The following is a 16,778-nucleotide window of genomic DNA, read 5'->3' on the forward strand; positions in this document are numbered from 1 at the left end:
TGGCCAAGATGCCCTGGCATCACAACACCAAACTTAAAGCTTGCTTGTCTCTAAGCAAGTACTGGAACAAGAGAATGATGAATGGAATATCCAGAGGAATGAGTCATTCTTGTGGAAGTCATGTTACTGATTTTATGGTGGTTTCATGCATAGCAACTTAGGTTCATTCCATTACTGGCTTTCAGACCTTTATCATGTCCTAAAACACCCACTTCGTTTATATCCCATGAGACTTTTATTCATTGATCCTTTTATTGTTATTTCAAGGGTTGTTTGTGTTATTTAGGCTAAATGCACTGTAAGGGGGCAACTCTTTAAGATAAGCTTTCAGCCAACACTCCCGAACCAGTTGGTTCAAGGTGCTAGGTGTTGAGACACCCCTAAGGACTTACTCCCTCAAGCCTATCCCCCATACATACACACCACAGGCATATAGTTTGTTTATTTTCTTTTCTTGAGACCTTGGTGTCCAGCACCTCTTTGGGTTACTAAATGCTCTGTAGTGAAGGTTACTCTTGATAGTGGACTTTCAGCTGATAATCCCGAGTTAGTTAACCCAAGTTACCAGGTGATAAGGCACCCCTAAGAGCTTATTCATCCAAGTAGATCCCTCACACAGGAGCACCACAGACACTTGCCTCATGATTAAAACCATTGATGCCTAGCCTTATTGCTTACTCTTTTTCTTTTGTTTTTCACTTCCATTGTTCTTTCCCTTTTCTCTTCTTAGGATCTTGTTATTAACTTAGTCTCATGAGTGTATCTAAAGCAAAGTATTCAAGCCAGACAATTGTCATCCCAGCCTTGTGGTTGAACCAACTTAGCTAACTTATGACTACCCCAAAGATTCATGAATGCACTTCCACAATATGAACTCTACTCTGGTCTTTTAAAAACATAATCATTCTCTTCTTCAATTTGATTTAAAATGGACAAGCTTACAAGTAAATAAGGGAAATATGCATTGACATTTAAACCAGAAATCATGGACCTATTCAGAAAGAAAACTTAAAAGACAGAATTTTAAAAAGTTTAAACATAACATGGAAGCAGGTTCTATTTCATACAAGATCTTCCTTATTTAAAGCATAGAAAACGATGGACTAAAAAGAACTCCACCACCTTTCATTCATGTGGATGTCCATGCTCCCATCCTTGTTTTTCCTCATTGTGTCTCTCTTGAGTGCTTGTACTTCCACTTCCCTTGCCTTTTCCAAGCAGCTTCCTCCAGAAACTACTATCTTCCATCTTCTTCTTGAGTGTCTCCTTTTGCTGTTTCACTTTCCTCTCTTCTTGTTCTACAAATTCTTTTTGGACCTCATCATATGTAGGGATGGCATAGTGTAGCTGATGCATATTACTGATCATGGAGTTCAACTCAGCTTGAGTGTTTACATAGAACTTGATGACAAGTCATCTTAGCCTAGTTTCACTAGCCTTTTTCTTATATTTTCAATTGAATTATGCACTTTCTTGAGCCATAAGCAAGCCAATTGGGTAGATTTTCATGCTTCCTTTGATTTAATCAACCATGTATGAATTCATGCTATTTCATGAGGTTTTATGCTATAATTGTCACATATTATGAAAGAATGAATATCTCATGATTTTGAGCATAGCTTTGATGTGTTTGGTTGATTAATGATAGGTGAAGAAAGCTTGGAGAAAGGTTGAAGCAAGAAGGAATGGCTAGGAGGAAGAGAGGACAAAAAGTTTGAGCAAAAGTTTGCCTCAAACTTTAGCTCAAACTTTTGGAATAAGTGAAAATGAACCAGGGAGCAAAAAGCTGGACCAAAAGTTTGCCTCAAACTTTTGTGCAAACTTTTGGGCAAAAAGCTGGACCAAAAGTTTGCCTCAAACTTTTTGGCAAACTTTTGGCATCATAAATCAACACCCTGGAGAGCAAAAGTTTGCGCCAACGTTAGCCTCAAACTTTTTGGCAAACGTTGGCGCATGAACAACACACCCTGGAGAGCAAAAGTTTGCGCCAACGTTTGCCTCTAACTTTTTGGCAAACGTTGGCGCCATGAGTGTGCAAGGGGAGGCCAATGTTGGAGCAAAAGTTTGACCCCTAACTTTTGCCCCAACATTGGTATCAGCAAAAGAGGGTGGCTGATGTGAAAAGTTTGAGTAAAAGTTTGCCTCAAACTTTTACTCAAACTTTTACTCAAGCTTTCATGATTCCAAACCCGGTTCAATTCGGTTCTTCTCCAAACTCCAAGAGCAATCAACCAAGGCCTCTATCAACCCAATTCCATCAAGAGCAAAGGCCCAATTGAAGGCTTGAAGACCATTTGAAGAAAGTATATAAATAGGATAGGATTTAAGTTTTTAGGGGAGCTTTCCTTTTCGGTTTTGATTAAGTGCACTTAGTAGAGAGCTCATTTTACATTTTATTGGCATTGTTATTTTAATTCAAGAGAATTTGGGAGGAGAATTGATCTCTCTTCTTCCTTGTTCTTGCCCAGCACTCTTTACTTTCCTTGTCTTGGATCTTGGGTTGGAGAATTGAAGGAAATCTGTTTCAATCTCATCCTAAGATCTCTCTGTTTCATTTTACTGCATAATTGAATTTCCATTTGGTTAATTGCTTCTGTCTTCTACTTTCTCTGCAATTTACAATTCTTCGTTTCCTTTGCAATTGTTCTTGTTGGATCTAGGAAGGCATTGAGATCTAGACTTGGTTATCTAGTCTCTTGGGTCCTGAGATCCGGATTTCCCATTTTCAATTCTCTGTTTACTGCTTTCAAGCTCATTTACATTTCTGTTTTAAGATCCGGTTCAATTCAAGTCATCCTTTACTTCTCTGCTTGTTGCAATTTTACTTTCCCTTGTTTAATTTCTGCAAATCCAATTCCCAATTCCCTTTACAATTCAAGCCATTTACATTTCTTACACTTTAAGATTCTACAATTTACATTTCTTGCGTTCTAAGTTTCTGCCATTTAATTTCTTGTTCTTTAAGATTCAGCACTTTAAATTTCAGTTCTCTTTAAATTCAATGCAATTTACCCATTCCCTTTACTTTCCATGCAATCTAAATTCTGCAAATCACAAATCACTCAACCAAATCTTGATTCGCTTGACTAAATCAACCACTAAACTAAAATTGCTCAATCCTTCAATCCCTGTGGGATCGACCTCACTCCCGTGAGTTATTATTACTTGATGCGACCCGGTGCACTTGCCAGTTAGTTTTGGGTGTTTTGGAGAAAATTGTTTTTCCACAAAAATATCCCATCAGAACTCCTCCCTATGTAGTTGCCTTCCTTCATTGAGTACACTGAACTCATTGAAAGTTTTCATTTGGGCTATCTGCCGCTGGTTGAGTTCTTGCAAGTGCTTCTCTTGAATCTCTTGCCTCTCATTCACTTGGTTGATGGCTTGAGTGAGCTGGGAGTATTGTTCCTGCTGCTGCTCCATTTGTTGTTTTTGCCATGCTTCCTATTGGCTCAGCCGGTTCAGTATTTGCTCTTGTCCCTCCATATGTCTCTGTCCCAAATCTTCAATGGCTCTTAGAAGGTGAGTCATATTCAAGTTGGCTGGGTCATGATGCTCTTCTTGATGATATTCCTCTTGATGAGCTTCTTCTTGGACCCTTTGCCTTCCTATATCTGGCCTTCTTAGTTGCTGAGCCGGTGTGGTATAGACCATTCGCTCGAGTGTGACTGGCCTCCCTGGGTTCACCCAGTCTGGGCTGCTGTCCTCAAATATTACCTTAGCCTTGTTGCACAAGTGGAGAATGGTGCTGGGGTACCAAAGTCTGGCACCTGAGTCAGCTTTCTCAGCTGACTCTTGAATCCCTTCGGCAATGAGCTCATGCACTTTGATTTCCCCACCTTGTACTAAGTATTGTACAATAGTGGCTCGATTGATGTTAACCTCTGAATTATTGGCAGCTGGTAGGATGGACCTCCTTACAAGCTCAAACTACCCTTTGGCTTCAGGGTGAAGGTCTCCCCTTTTTATGAATTTTGGTCTCCTATCTGAGTACCTCTCCCAGTCAGCGGCTATGACACAGATGTCTGATGCTATCTCTGAGAGCTCATCCTTATCGGGGCTTCTACTTATCCTTGCCTGATAACTCTCTTCATCAAAATGAGGTGATTTCAAGTGAAGAGCTCTTGTTATGGCACTTGGGCTGAAGTCCACCTCCCTTCCTCTCACATAGCTTTTGAAGGTTGGGGCTTTGGTCTTATCCTCTCTAACTGCATTTGCATAGAATTCTTTGATGAGGTTTCCATTGATCTTCCCCTCTGGACTGGTGAGCAATTACCACCCCCTCTGTTTGATTTTTCTCCAAATCTGTGGTGATTCATTGGCATTGATTTGGAAGATTAACTCTGGCAATATCTTTCTGGTCCTTATCCGCTCAAATTCATGCTCATGAAAGGCAGTCTTGAATCTCTTGTCATCAAAAGGATCACTCACCATAGGTTCCTTCCTCTTTTGCCTCTTTGAGCTTGATGATTCCATGACTTGAGTTGTTGTTTGAGGGGGTTTGAGGCTTCGGATAGATGAAGAGTGGGTTGGTTAAAGCAATGTGTGATGAAGGATTTAGTGTGCCAATAGAAGTGTGGAGAGTGGGGATTTGAATGTGAGGAGTGAGCATGCACTAAGGTTCACTTATATAAGAAAGTCATGAGTGAATGAAGGGTGTGGATTGCATGAATGTTTACTAGATGGACGGATGGGGTTGTTTATGAAGGAAAGACAAGGATCATCACTTAATGAGAGTGATTGGTTCGGTCTTCAAGGGTCTTCTTTCTCCAATGTTGCATGGCAGCGTTTCCCCATGCGTTCCCTCTTGAGACGTGTGTAGTGCTCTTCATTAAGTGGCGAAATCTCCCCCATTTAATTGTCCAATCAATCCCTTTTCATGCTTCTTTTCCTTTCCTATAAAGATTTGAAATAAGGAAATTAATATCATAAAAAAAATTAAACTCTACGGCTAGAATAAAATGAAAGAAAGGATTTGATTGTTTATTTATGAATTCCAACTAACTAAATAACTATTGGTGGGTCCTTATATGCATTTTGGTGGCACCATGAGGTGACACCAAACTTAGTTTGGAGCAATGTGATAAAAGTTTTGTGTTTAAAGCTCCCAAGACTAGCATGCGTCTTGATTTGCTTTGAACACCAAACTTGTTCCTCACTATATTCTGCATAAGAAGATTTTCACCAATTGTTTGTCAAGTTTGGATTGAAGCTCATAAAGATTGACTTATTCATTATCATCTGAAAGCATATAAAACATGGGTTGCCTCCCATGAAGCACTTCTTTAGCGTCACTAGCTTGACGTTTTTCCTTCATCATGGTGGTTGGTAGTGCTTAAAGTCCTCCCCTCTTGCTGTGGACTTGTATCCATTGGTTGGATCAATGATCTCCACATGTTCCAGGGAAAGAACTCTGTTGATAGTGAAGACCTTAGGTAATTGATATGGTACAGTAGGGAAATTAGGGGGAATATCTAGGAAGTAAGTTGAGATAACTCTATCCCCTGGAGAGAAGTCTTCCGTAGGGATCTTCTTGTTCCTCCATCCCCTTGGTACCTTCTTCTTTGTTTCTTTTGAGGTTGCCTTCCCCTTGGTGACCTCTTTTCTCCAAGGAGTTGTGATGTTGTCTTCACCTGCCTCTAGAGGTTTGGGTTCCTCCAACTTTTCTTTGAGCTGTGGCAATTGCTGTTTTCCTTATTTATCAATTGAGGGGGTTTCAGAATGAACTAGTTGTGCTTCAGTGCTTGTCTCCTCCTTCAGTGTCTCCTTATCATTTGTGCTTAGTTTCTTATCCTCTTGATCTGTTTCTTGTGAGAGTTTGAAGACATTGAAGCTGAGTCGTTCATCATGGATTCTCAATATTAGCTCCCCTTTCTCTACATCGATAAGTGCTCTGGCCGTAGCTAGGAATGGTCTTTCCAATATGATTGGGTGAGTGTGACTCTCTTCCATGTCCAGAATGACAAAGTCTGTTGGGAGAAAGTGCTTCCCAACCTTTAGCAACACATTTTCCACCACTCCTATTGCTTGCTTTTGAGTTTTGTCAGCCAGTCTGATGATTACATCTGTGGGCATTATCTCATTAATCTGCAGCCTCTTCACCAGGGATAAAGGCAGTAAGTTGATGCTGGCCCCCAAATCACATAGTGCTCTATCGAACATAGTTTCACCTATGGCACAAGGGATGTGAAAACTCCCTGGGTCTCTTCTTTTCGTAGGCAGCTCAGGTTGAATAAGGGCACTACATTCCTTGTTCATCACTATAGTCTAGCCTCCTTTGAGTGAGCTTTTCCTGGAAAGAAGTTCCTTCATATACTTGATGAATGCAAGCATTTGTTGAATTGCCTTAATGAATGGTATGTTTACATGCAGAGATGCAAACAAGTCTAGGAACCTTGAGTATATTCTCTTTCCCACAGCATCATTGAGCAGTTGAGGGAATGGTGCATAGAGCTTCAGCAGCTCTTGTTGTGAGATTTCTGGTTCTTTGTGATCTCTATCCTCCTCCTTTGTTGAGTTGTCTTCAGGTTGTTTGCACATTTTGCCTTGCTTGTCTTCAATCTCTTGATCACTTGTAGTGACCATTTTGCAATCTTCCCATCTTACTTTCTTTGCTTCTCCCTTGGGGTTTTTCTCCGTGTCACTTGGGAAGCTATCAGTAGGTTTGGGAATCTTCTCAGCTAAATATCCCACCTGGAATTCCAGCTTCCTAATGGTCTCTCCCTGGTTCTTAATATTGGCTTGCACCTCCTCTTTGAATACCTTATTTTCTTGAATATCTTGGCATATTCCTTCAAGTAAGGCTTCAATCTTAGAGAGCTTGTCATCAATTGATGAGTGATTCAGAGCAGATGTGCTGTTTTGGTTTTGATAAGTGTGTGAAGAAGTGTTGTTGTGGGGTGTTGAGATGTCCTCTGGGTGAATTGCTGGTGAGCTGCATTGTTGTTGGAGTTGTAACGTCTCTGGTCTTGGTTTTGATCTTGCTCACTTCCCCACCCAAAGTTTGGGTGGTTTCTCCATCCAGGGTTATAAGTCTTGGAGTATGGATCATAGTTTTTCCTTGGTGAATTCCCAATGTAGTTGGCTTGCTCCTGACTCCCCTCTGCTTCTTCATTCACTCCTTCTTGGATTGTTGATGAAGATGAGATTGCTGCTACTTGGTTCCTCTCTATCTTCTTGGTGAGGTCAGCCAGCTGCTAGGTAATGATCTTATTTTGGGCCAACAGAGCATCTACATTGTTTAGCTCCATCACTCCTCTTGTGTTCCCTCTTTCGGAAGCATAGAAGTAGTCGTTTTCTGCTACTGTTTCAATAACATCTATGGCTTCCTCAATGGTCTTCTTCTTGTTCAAGGATCCTCCAGATGAATGGTCCACGGCCTTCTTTGACTCATAAGAGAGACATTCATAGAAAATGTGCAGCTGGACCCATTCATTGAACATGTCAGGTGGACACCTCCTTGTCAAGTCCTTGAACCTCTCCCATGCTTCATACAGAGTCTCACCATCTTGTTGCCTGAAAGTTTGAACCTCAGCTCTCAGCCTATTGATTCATTGAAGAGGGTAGAATCTTGCTAAGAATTTGTTCACCACATCCTCCCAAGTTGTCAAGCTCTCCCTTGGGAAGGATTCCAGCCACTTGGCTGCCTTGTCCCTGAGTGAGAAGGGAAATAAGAGCAGTCTATAGGCGTCAGGATGAACACCATTAGATTTCACTGTGTCACATATTCTCAGGAAGGTGGTCAAATGTTGATTGGGATCTTCTTGAATACCTCCTCCAAACGAACAGTTGTTCTGAACAAAGGTGATGAGCTGTGGTTTAAGTTCAAAGTTGTTGGCATGGATTGTTGGCTTTTGGATGCTACTTCCACAATTGCCTGGGTTTGGATTGATGTAAGAGCCCAAAACTCTTCTATCATCCCCAACATGATTTGCTCCACCTCCTCTGCCATGGTTGTGAGTCTCTTCTTCATGATGATTTTCCATGTTTTCTTCCATGTTTGGTTCAAAGTATTCCTCAAAGTGTTCCTCCTCTTCTTCAGCACCAACTACTCGTTTTTCTTTTGCCTCCCTCCTTAGTCTAAGGAAGGTTCTCTCAGGTTCAGAATCAAAGGAAGTTGAAGCCCCGCTTCTTCTCCCTGTCATACAACCAACAAGTACAAGCAAAGAAAATAGGTGCAGACAGTATTTGTGTCAGAATTACTGTTAGTTGTGGGTGATGCAATATATCAAACAGTTAGTGGGTTAGCAAACAGAATTGAAAATAACAAAGAAAAACAAAAGAGCAGAGGGGGAAGGGAAGAAGTTTAACTGAAACAAAAAGTAAATTACTCAAACAGAAAAATGAAATTCACAAAATAAAAATGCTCAATCTAGTGATCTTCCAATTTAATCATTGTTGATGCACAATCAATCCCCGGCAACGGCGCCATAAACTTGATGCACGAAAAACTTGTCTCTCAATAAATCTCCCTTCGGCAAGTGTACCGAATTTGTCGTCAAGTAAAAACTCACAATAGAGTGAGGTCGAATCCCACAGGGATTGATTGATCAAGCAACTTTAATTAGAAGAATGTTCTAGTTGAGCGAATCCAGAATTTAGGTTGAGAGTTGCAGAAAATAGAATGGCGGGAATGTAAATAACAAAAAAGTAAATGCTAAAATTAAAGGACTGGAAGTAAATGACTGAAAATAAATTGCAGAATTGTAAATGGGAATGGGGGATTTGCTCATAAAAGTAAATGGCAGAAATTAAAGAGAATGGGTAAGATCAGAGATGGGGAGTTCATTAGGCTTAGGAGATGTTGCAATTCTCTGGATCAAGTTCATTTTAATCTCTTCCTCAATCAATGCACTCATTGATCTCCTTGGCAATCTTAAGTGATTGAATTACAATTTCTTGCAATTCAATCTCTCAAATCTTGATCAATAGCCAATTCCTTGGTCAATTGCTCATGAGAAGAGATGAAGTATGGTCATTGATTATACCACATGCATTTCCCAAATCAAGTATTGAGAGGGTTATAGTCACATACCCATCCAAACCCAATTTGGTCCAGCATGAGAAAGCATTTCTAGCTTGATCTCTTCATTCCTCTTTCAAGGTTCAAAAGAGATCCAAGTTTGAATAGCTTCTCTTCCAAGATAACTACTCAATTGGATGAAGATCGAAAGCTTTCAAGTAAAATCAAGAGGAAAGATAGAAGAAGAATAATGAAAATTAGTATTGATCCATCAAATTACAACAGAGCTCCCTAACCCAATGAAAGGGGTTTAGTTGTTCATAGCTCTTGAAAATGAAAACAAAGATGGAGAATACATCATAAAACTAGAAATTGCAAAGAAAGTAAAATACAGAGAGTAGTTCTCTTTTTCCCAGCCTCCAGAACTTCTTCTCAATTCAAAGCTACTCCTATATATACTACTCTTCTCAGCTTCTAGTGTGATTCTTCAAGTCTTGGGCCTTTGGATCTTTAGTTTGAAGCAGTTCCTTTCTTTATTTGGGCTTGGCTTTACTTGCAGAGAGAAAGTGTGAAGTGGGCGGAGACTTTAGTTCAGGACGTTAGGGGTGTTAATATTTAGTGAGAATATAAGTTCGAGAACGTTAGTGACACTTAACATTGTCACTAACGTTCCAATGCACCCCTTTGCCTCACGTTAAAACCCACGTTAACTAGGTTAACGTGGCTTTTAACGTTGCCTTGTTAACCTTCGAGAACGTTAGTGACACTCAACATTGTCACTAACGTTCCAGTGTGCCCCTTCTTGCTTCACGTTAAAGCCCACGTTAACTAGGTTAACGTGGCTTCTAACGTGGCTTTTGCGATCCTTCGAGAACGTTAGTGACATTCAACATTGTCACTAACGTTCCAATGTGCCCCTAGGTCTCACGTTAAAGTCCACGTTAACTAGGTCAACGTGGCTTCTAACGTGGCCATCTTTAGCCATCCCAACGTTAGTGACAATGTTGAGTGTCACTAACGTTGGCTCATCCTTCATTCCTCATCGTTAGCTTCCACGTTAACCAAGTTAACGTGGAAGTTAACGTGACTCTTGGGGGTTGTGTGGTTGCTTCAACGTTAATGACAATGTTGAGTGTCACTAACGTTGTCGACAACTCTTCATCCCTTACGTTAGTTCCCACGTTAACCAAGTTAACATGGGAGTTAACGTGGTACTTTGCACCATAGGCCAACGTTAGTGACAATGTTGAGTGTCACTAACGTTGGCTTCTCTTCCCCCCTTAACGTTAGAGGCCACGTTAACTAGGTTAACGTGGCTTCTAACGTGGCCACTTATGAGTAATTGCCAACGTTAGTGACAATGTTAAGTGTCACTAACGTTGGCTCAACTTCTCTTCTCCACGTTAGAGTTCACGTTAACTTAGTCAACGTGACTCTCTAACGTGGGCATTGATGGCTTTTTTAGAGTGTTATTGGCAATCACTTTTCTCATTAACCTTGCAAGTTACCTCCCCTTTTCTTGCTTCCTTTTGGTCCTGAAATCAAGCAATAAAGTGCATCAAAGCTCTAGTCCAAGTCATGAGTAATGCAACACAATATTTGTCACTAAACTTATGCAAAATCCTCATGAAATTATGTAAAATGCACAATGTATGCTTGAATCAAGGCATAAGTGAATATCTATCCAAAACTAGCTTATTTCCTAAAGAAATGCATGAAACTAACCTAAAAACAGTAAAGAAAAGGTCAGTGAAACTAGCCAAGATGCCCTGGCATCAAGGAGAAAGAAGGAGAAAGGAGAGAAGAACGAAGAAGAAAATGAAAAACGGGACGCGACACACGCGCGTGCATCATGCGTGCGCGTGAAAACGGAAACAGCCAGGTGACGCATAAGCGTCGCCCACGCGTACGCGTGGGTGGCCATAAAGGAACACCGACGCGCGAGCATCGGTCACGCGTACGCTTGACTACTCGCGCGACTCCAGCACCATGGCCACATAACTCTCTGTTCAATTCACTCTTTATGCCGATTTTCATCCCCACGCGTACGCGTCGCTGATGCTTACGCGTGGGTTGAAATTTCTGTAGGGGACGCGTATGCGTGAGGCACGCGTACGCATGGGGTGGCTTGTGTGCCACGCACCCCCTCTCGCGCGTCTCCATCGATACTCTCTGTCCCTTTCATTAATATTGCGAACCTGCATGTGACGCATGCGTGTCATCGACGCTTACGCGTCGATCGCAAAATTTTTTTTAGACAACTAAACCATGATTTAAACGAAATAAACATAACTAAAAATGAAAAATACAACTTATTACTAATCTAAACAAAAGGGAAATTAGAAAGAATTTACCATAGTGGGGTGTCTCCCACCTAGCACTTTTAGTTAAAGTCCTTAATTTTGACATTTGGTGAGCTTCTCGTCATGGTGGCTTGTGCTTGAACTCATCTTGAAACTTCCACAACGCTTGGACTTCCAATAAGCGTCAACATTCCCAAGTGAATTCACCAAGCCTTGATGAAGTTCTTCACAAGCTTTGAGCTCCCAAAGTTGATCCTCTTGTATGCCCGGATCCCAAATCTTGTTTCTACACCCGTCTTCAAGTTGATCATCATGATTCCATCTGGGTGGTTTAGCCTTGGAATTCTCATGTAAGCACCCAAACACCTCCTAGACCCAATCAATTGAGAATTATACCAACCCTTACAATTAGGCCTTGAGCTTCCAACCATAACGAACCTAGGATGGTGTTGCCAACCACTAACCCTCTCCCCTTTACTCTTAAAACCACAGATAGCTCTAAGTTGTCCATCCATTTCAAGCAGACCATATTCAAGTGGGAGGTAGAGTTTAAGGATAAGAATTTTACCCACTTGAATGTTGTGTTGGATGGTAATGGCTTGGGGGGAGGAATCTCCAATGGCGGCCTTGCCAATGTATGCTTCACTCTCTTGGGCTCCTCTTTGATGATCTCCACCTCTTGACAAGCTTCTGCAACATTGACCTCTTCTTTAAGTCCATTGGGGGAGGATTCAATTGTTGATAAAAACTCATCAATTATTGAATCCATCTCATAATCAACCTCCTCCAAGTCTTCAACCATGACATGCCTTGGAGGTTGTACACCCTCCTCAACATCAAATTCAAATGTTTTGGAAGGAGGCTTTATGACTTGAGATTCCCATGGAGGTTCCACATCTCCTAAGTCCTCAACCACTTCCTCTTCTTCAATAATTTCAGTTTTCTCTACTTGCTCTAGTACAAAATCTAACTCCTTAATAACTTCCACCTCTTGACAACTTTCTTCAATTTCCCCTAATTCTTCAACTACTCCTTCATCTTCAGGGGTCTCTCCTACCTCCACTTTTTGGGCCTCCTCTTGCTTCTCTTGAAGTATGGATGCGTGAACCCGATCCATTACGTCCCTAAGACGATCCATTCTCTCTTGTTCCATGTCAATAGCATAATTGGGATCATGTTGCTCTTGGATTGATGGATATGGGTGAAAAGTAAGTGCACCAGAGCTTGAGGGTTGAGTATTGGGAGTAAAAGATGGATCCACACGGGATATAAGAGCTTGGAGAGTAGAGGTGAGACCAGTGAGAGTAGAGGTAAGTGTGGTTTGAAGCTTTCTTTGCCCTTAGCGAATGGCACTAAAGGTATCATCTATGGGAGCTTGGGGTGGATAGGAGGGTTCATTTGTTGGGAGAAAAGGCTCATAATACGGAGGTGGTTCTTCTTGATAAGGGTATGGAGATGGTATATATTGAGGTGGTGGTTCTGGGTATAGTTCATATGGTTCGTATGGTGGTTGGTGTGGTGGATAAGGGTTAGGGTCATATGGAGGTGAATGGTGGAAAGGGGCTTGTGAGTATGGTGGTTCAAAGCTACCTTGAGGAGGGGGTTCATAGGCATATGGTGGGGTTTGTTGGTAACTACAAAGGGTCCACCATATCCATTGTCTTGGTATGCACCTTGGAATATCTCTTGCTCATAGTAAGTTGGAGGAGGTTGTTGCCAAGAGGGTTGATCAAATCCTTGTGGCTCCTCCCATCTTTGATTGTCCCAACATTGATGCATGTTCTCATTATAGCTTTCATTCCCTACAACATAATTTGAACCAAACTCATAGCCAAAGGGGTGAGAATTCATAGTAGCAAATAAAAACAAAAGCTAATAGAAAATACGCAATAAAATCCTAAAACTAACAAAAGCTAACAAATAAGCAAAAGGCAAATATGTATAATAACCAATAATAAGGCACACGTTTGCAATTCCCCGGCAACGGCGCCATTTTGATGAACGGATTTTTTTAATGGTTTAGAATTCCTCAATGAATTCTCGTTACAAGTATAGTTTTTAAACCAACAAATAATCCTTTCATGAAAAAAATTGTTTGTCACAAGTAACAAACCCCAATAAAAATAATAACCGAATTATTCAAACCTCGGGTCGTCTCTCAAGGAATTGCAGGGAAGTGTACTTATAATTGGTTATGGAATTTTATCTTTTTGGGTTTTTAAATGTTGAACAAGGAAATAGAATAATAATTGTGAAAAGTCCTAGCAAGGATTGATAATTAGAAGTCCTATCCTCATTATCATCATCAATTGTGACAAGAATCGTCCATTGCTCCACTTAGTCAACCTCTAACAATGAAGAAAAGTCAAGTGGAAATAATCAATTTGATTCCTCAAGTCCTAGTCAACTCCTAAGGAAAGACTAGCTTTAGTGGAATTCAAATCAACTAGCAACTTTCAATTGCTAATCAACAAAAGAGTTTGATAACTCAAGAGTCTCCAATTACTCAATCTAAGCTAAGAACATAAAAAGCTAATTTAAAATCCAACCAAGTATTTTATCAAACACTTGGAAGGCACAACATAAAAGCATAGAATAGTAATAAGAGATAATAAAATCCAAACAACCTATTGAAAGTATCAATAACATAAATTGAAGAAAGTAATCATAAATATGAAATACCTCAAATTTCATTAAATAGAAAATCAAATCTAACATGAGAATTCATAAACTAAAGTAGATAAATAAATAAATCACCAAGAGAAGAGAAACTAAAGTGCTAGAATAAATAAGAGTAGAAGAGAAACTAAATTAAAATAAGATAGAATTCAGAAATTGAAAGGGATAAAACTAAGAATCCTAAAACCTAGAGAGAGGAGAGAGCCCCTCTCTCTAGAAAACTACATCTAAAACCTAAAATTATGTCAATGAATGTTGTATGAATGATTCCCCAACTCTGCAGCCTCTAATCTGTGTTTTCGGGCTTGGAACTGGGCTAAAAAGCCCTAGAAATTGCCCCCAGCGATTTCTAATATGTCCAGCACGTGGCTCTGTCACGCGTACGCGTCGCCCACTCGTACGCGTCGCTGAACTTTTGCAAGGTCACACGTACGTGTGATCCACGCGTGTGTGTCACCTAACTGCATAGAAACTATGTCAAATTTCATATCATTTTGAAGCCCTCAATGTTAGCTTTCCAATGCAACTGAAACTGCCTCATTTGGATCTTTGTAGCTCAAGTTATGATCGATTTAGTACGAATAGGTCAGTCTTGACAGCATAGCAATTCCTTCAATTTCTTGTATTCCTTCCACTTTTGCATGCTTCCTTTCCATCCTCTAAGACATTCCTTCCCTATAAACCCTAAAACACTTAACAAACATATCACGGCATCGAATGGTAATAAGAGAGGATTAAAATTAGATAATTTAAGGCCAAAGAAGCATGTTTTCAATCACAGCACAAAATTAAGAAGGAAAATGTAAAACATGCGAATTATATGAATAAGTGTGAGTTTAGTGGATAAAATCCACTCAATTAAGCACAAGATAAACCCTAAAAATGGGGTTTATCAGGCATATATCAGTCAAAATCTGGTCCAGTCTCTGATCGGTGTTGACCCTCTGAGTGTAAGAGTGAGGGTCATCTTTGGATCGTGGTAGCTGCAGTATCTCTCTCACTCTCTCCAGACTGAACTCCAGAATCCTCCCTCGGATCATAGTGTGCCAGTTCTTTGGGTCGGGGTTCAGGCTTTTAACAAGCTTGTAAGTCACCCAAGCATTGGCATAAAACTCCCTGACCATCAGCGCACCCACCTCAGTCGCGGGGTTGCATAGCGCTTGAAAACCCCTCCTCAAAATCTGTTCCCAGATCTCTAGATACTCATCCGACTATAGATCAAAGCAGACCTCTGGGATTACTTTCTTTTTGCTCACTATTCCATTAAAGTGATCCTCGTGGGTCTTAGAGAAGAACCGGGTAAAATCATATGGACCGAATGTAGGAGTCTTTTCCTTTCTCTTCCTTGAAGATGATTCACCGGTTTTGGGTGCCATGTGGAATATGAGAAGAAAGAAAAGCGGAGCGCCCTAACACCAAACTTAAAGCTTTTGCTTGTCCTCGAGCAAAGAAATAGAGGATAGGAAGAACGAGCAAAGAAATAAAGGCAAAAAGAGGGAAGAAAGTGGAAAGGTGGGTTGGGTTGGGTTGCGTGCGGTCACCAGTAGAAAAGAAATAAATGGGAAGATGAGAAAGGGAAGGGTGTTGGGAACATAAAAAGGGATAGTGGTTTTGTAATGGAGGGGGGTTGAGCTACGGTTAAAATGGTGAAGAGTTGGTGAAATGAAATTAAATGGGGGAGTGGAGAAGGTTGAATGGGAAAAGTATGAAGGGTAGAAGGATGGAGAATGAAGTGTGGTGAAAAATGAAAAGGGAAGTGATATTTATAGAGAGGAGGGGAGGCGGCACAGTTTTGGTAGGAAGGGTAGGGGCTGAATGTAATTGAATGTGGTTAATGGTGATTGGGGTAGGTGAATATGGGAAAGAGGGATTTGGAGGGATTGATAGGATATGATAGGTTGATGGGAGGTGTAGTTGGAAAATGCGTGCATGAATGTGGATGAAAAAATGGGTAGCGGGAGAGAGAGAGTAGGGGTATTAATTTGAATGGTCAAAAGGGAGAGGATGGGGGGTAACCATTGGCACGGTCAAGAACTTTCTTCAAAATTTAAAAATTCACGTTGTTGGCACAAAATGCCAGCTCCAACGTTTAGCACCCCAATGCTATACTACTCATGCCATCTAGGGTGTTAAATGCCACCCTTGGCATTTAACGCCAGAATTGGATCTCCCTTTCTTTTTTAGAGGACGAGACATGGTGCTAAACGCCTTATGAGGTATGAAAACGTTGAGAGTTGTGCCCTCTAGGGCGTTAAACGCCCTCCCTGGCGTTTAAGGTGTTTAACGCCAGCTTCTGTCTGCCAACCCAGGCACTAAATGCCCAGCCTGGCATTTAGCACCCCAAACAACATAAGACCCATGAAATTGTGTGCTTTCTGGCGCTGAACACCCAGCCTGGCATTTAGCGCCCAAGCATTCGAGTGGACTTTGCTCCAGGGTGTTCTGTTTCTCCTTTAAAGTCCTCCTATCCCTGTTCTACACACTTTGCACGACCACAAACATTATAAAACCAAGGAAAACTGTGAATAAAAATCAGAAATAATTGAAAATCAAACTAAAATAAAACCAAAGGATACTTAGGATTGGGTTACCTCCCAATAAGCGCTTATTTACCATCATTAGCTTGACGGTCAGCTCCATTAAGGAGGGGGTGATCATAGGCCCTTAGCTCTTTGCCTCTCACAGTGAATATTTTTCTTGTGCTCTTATGGATTAACTCTATATGCTCAAGAGAGAGGATCATGTTCAATGTATGAGACAGGATTGGACTTTTAGTAACTACCACCTTCATTCATAGTGAGAGATCTTCTTATTCCTCCAACCCCTGGGTATCT

The 16,778-nt window shown here is 40.9% G+C and overlaps 1 non-coding gene across 1 annotated transcript; it reads left to right on the forward strand.

Moving 5' to 3' along the window:
- Positions 1 to 7,440: 7,440 nt before the first annotated feature.
- Positions 7,441 to 7,544, forward strand: LOC148579866 (small nucleolar RNA R71). Its single transcript, XR_015895523.1, has one exon. It is a non-coding gene; the product is annotated as a small nucleolar RNA R71 (small nucleolar RNA).
- The last annotated feature ends 9,234 nt before the right edge of the window (positions 7,545 to 16,778 follow it).

Source organism: Arachis ipaensis, chromosome B10, assembly GCF_059453495.1.
Source record: "Arachis ipaensis isolate K30076 ecotype BB chromosome B10, ASM5945349v1, whole genome shotgun sequence".
In the NCBI taxonomy this organism is placed as follows: Eukaryota; Viridiplantae; Streptophyta; class Magnoliopsida; order Fabales; family Fabaceae; genus Arachis; species Arachis ipaensis.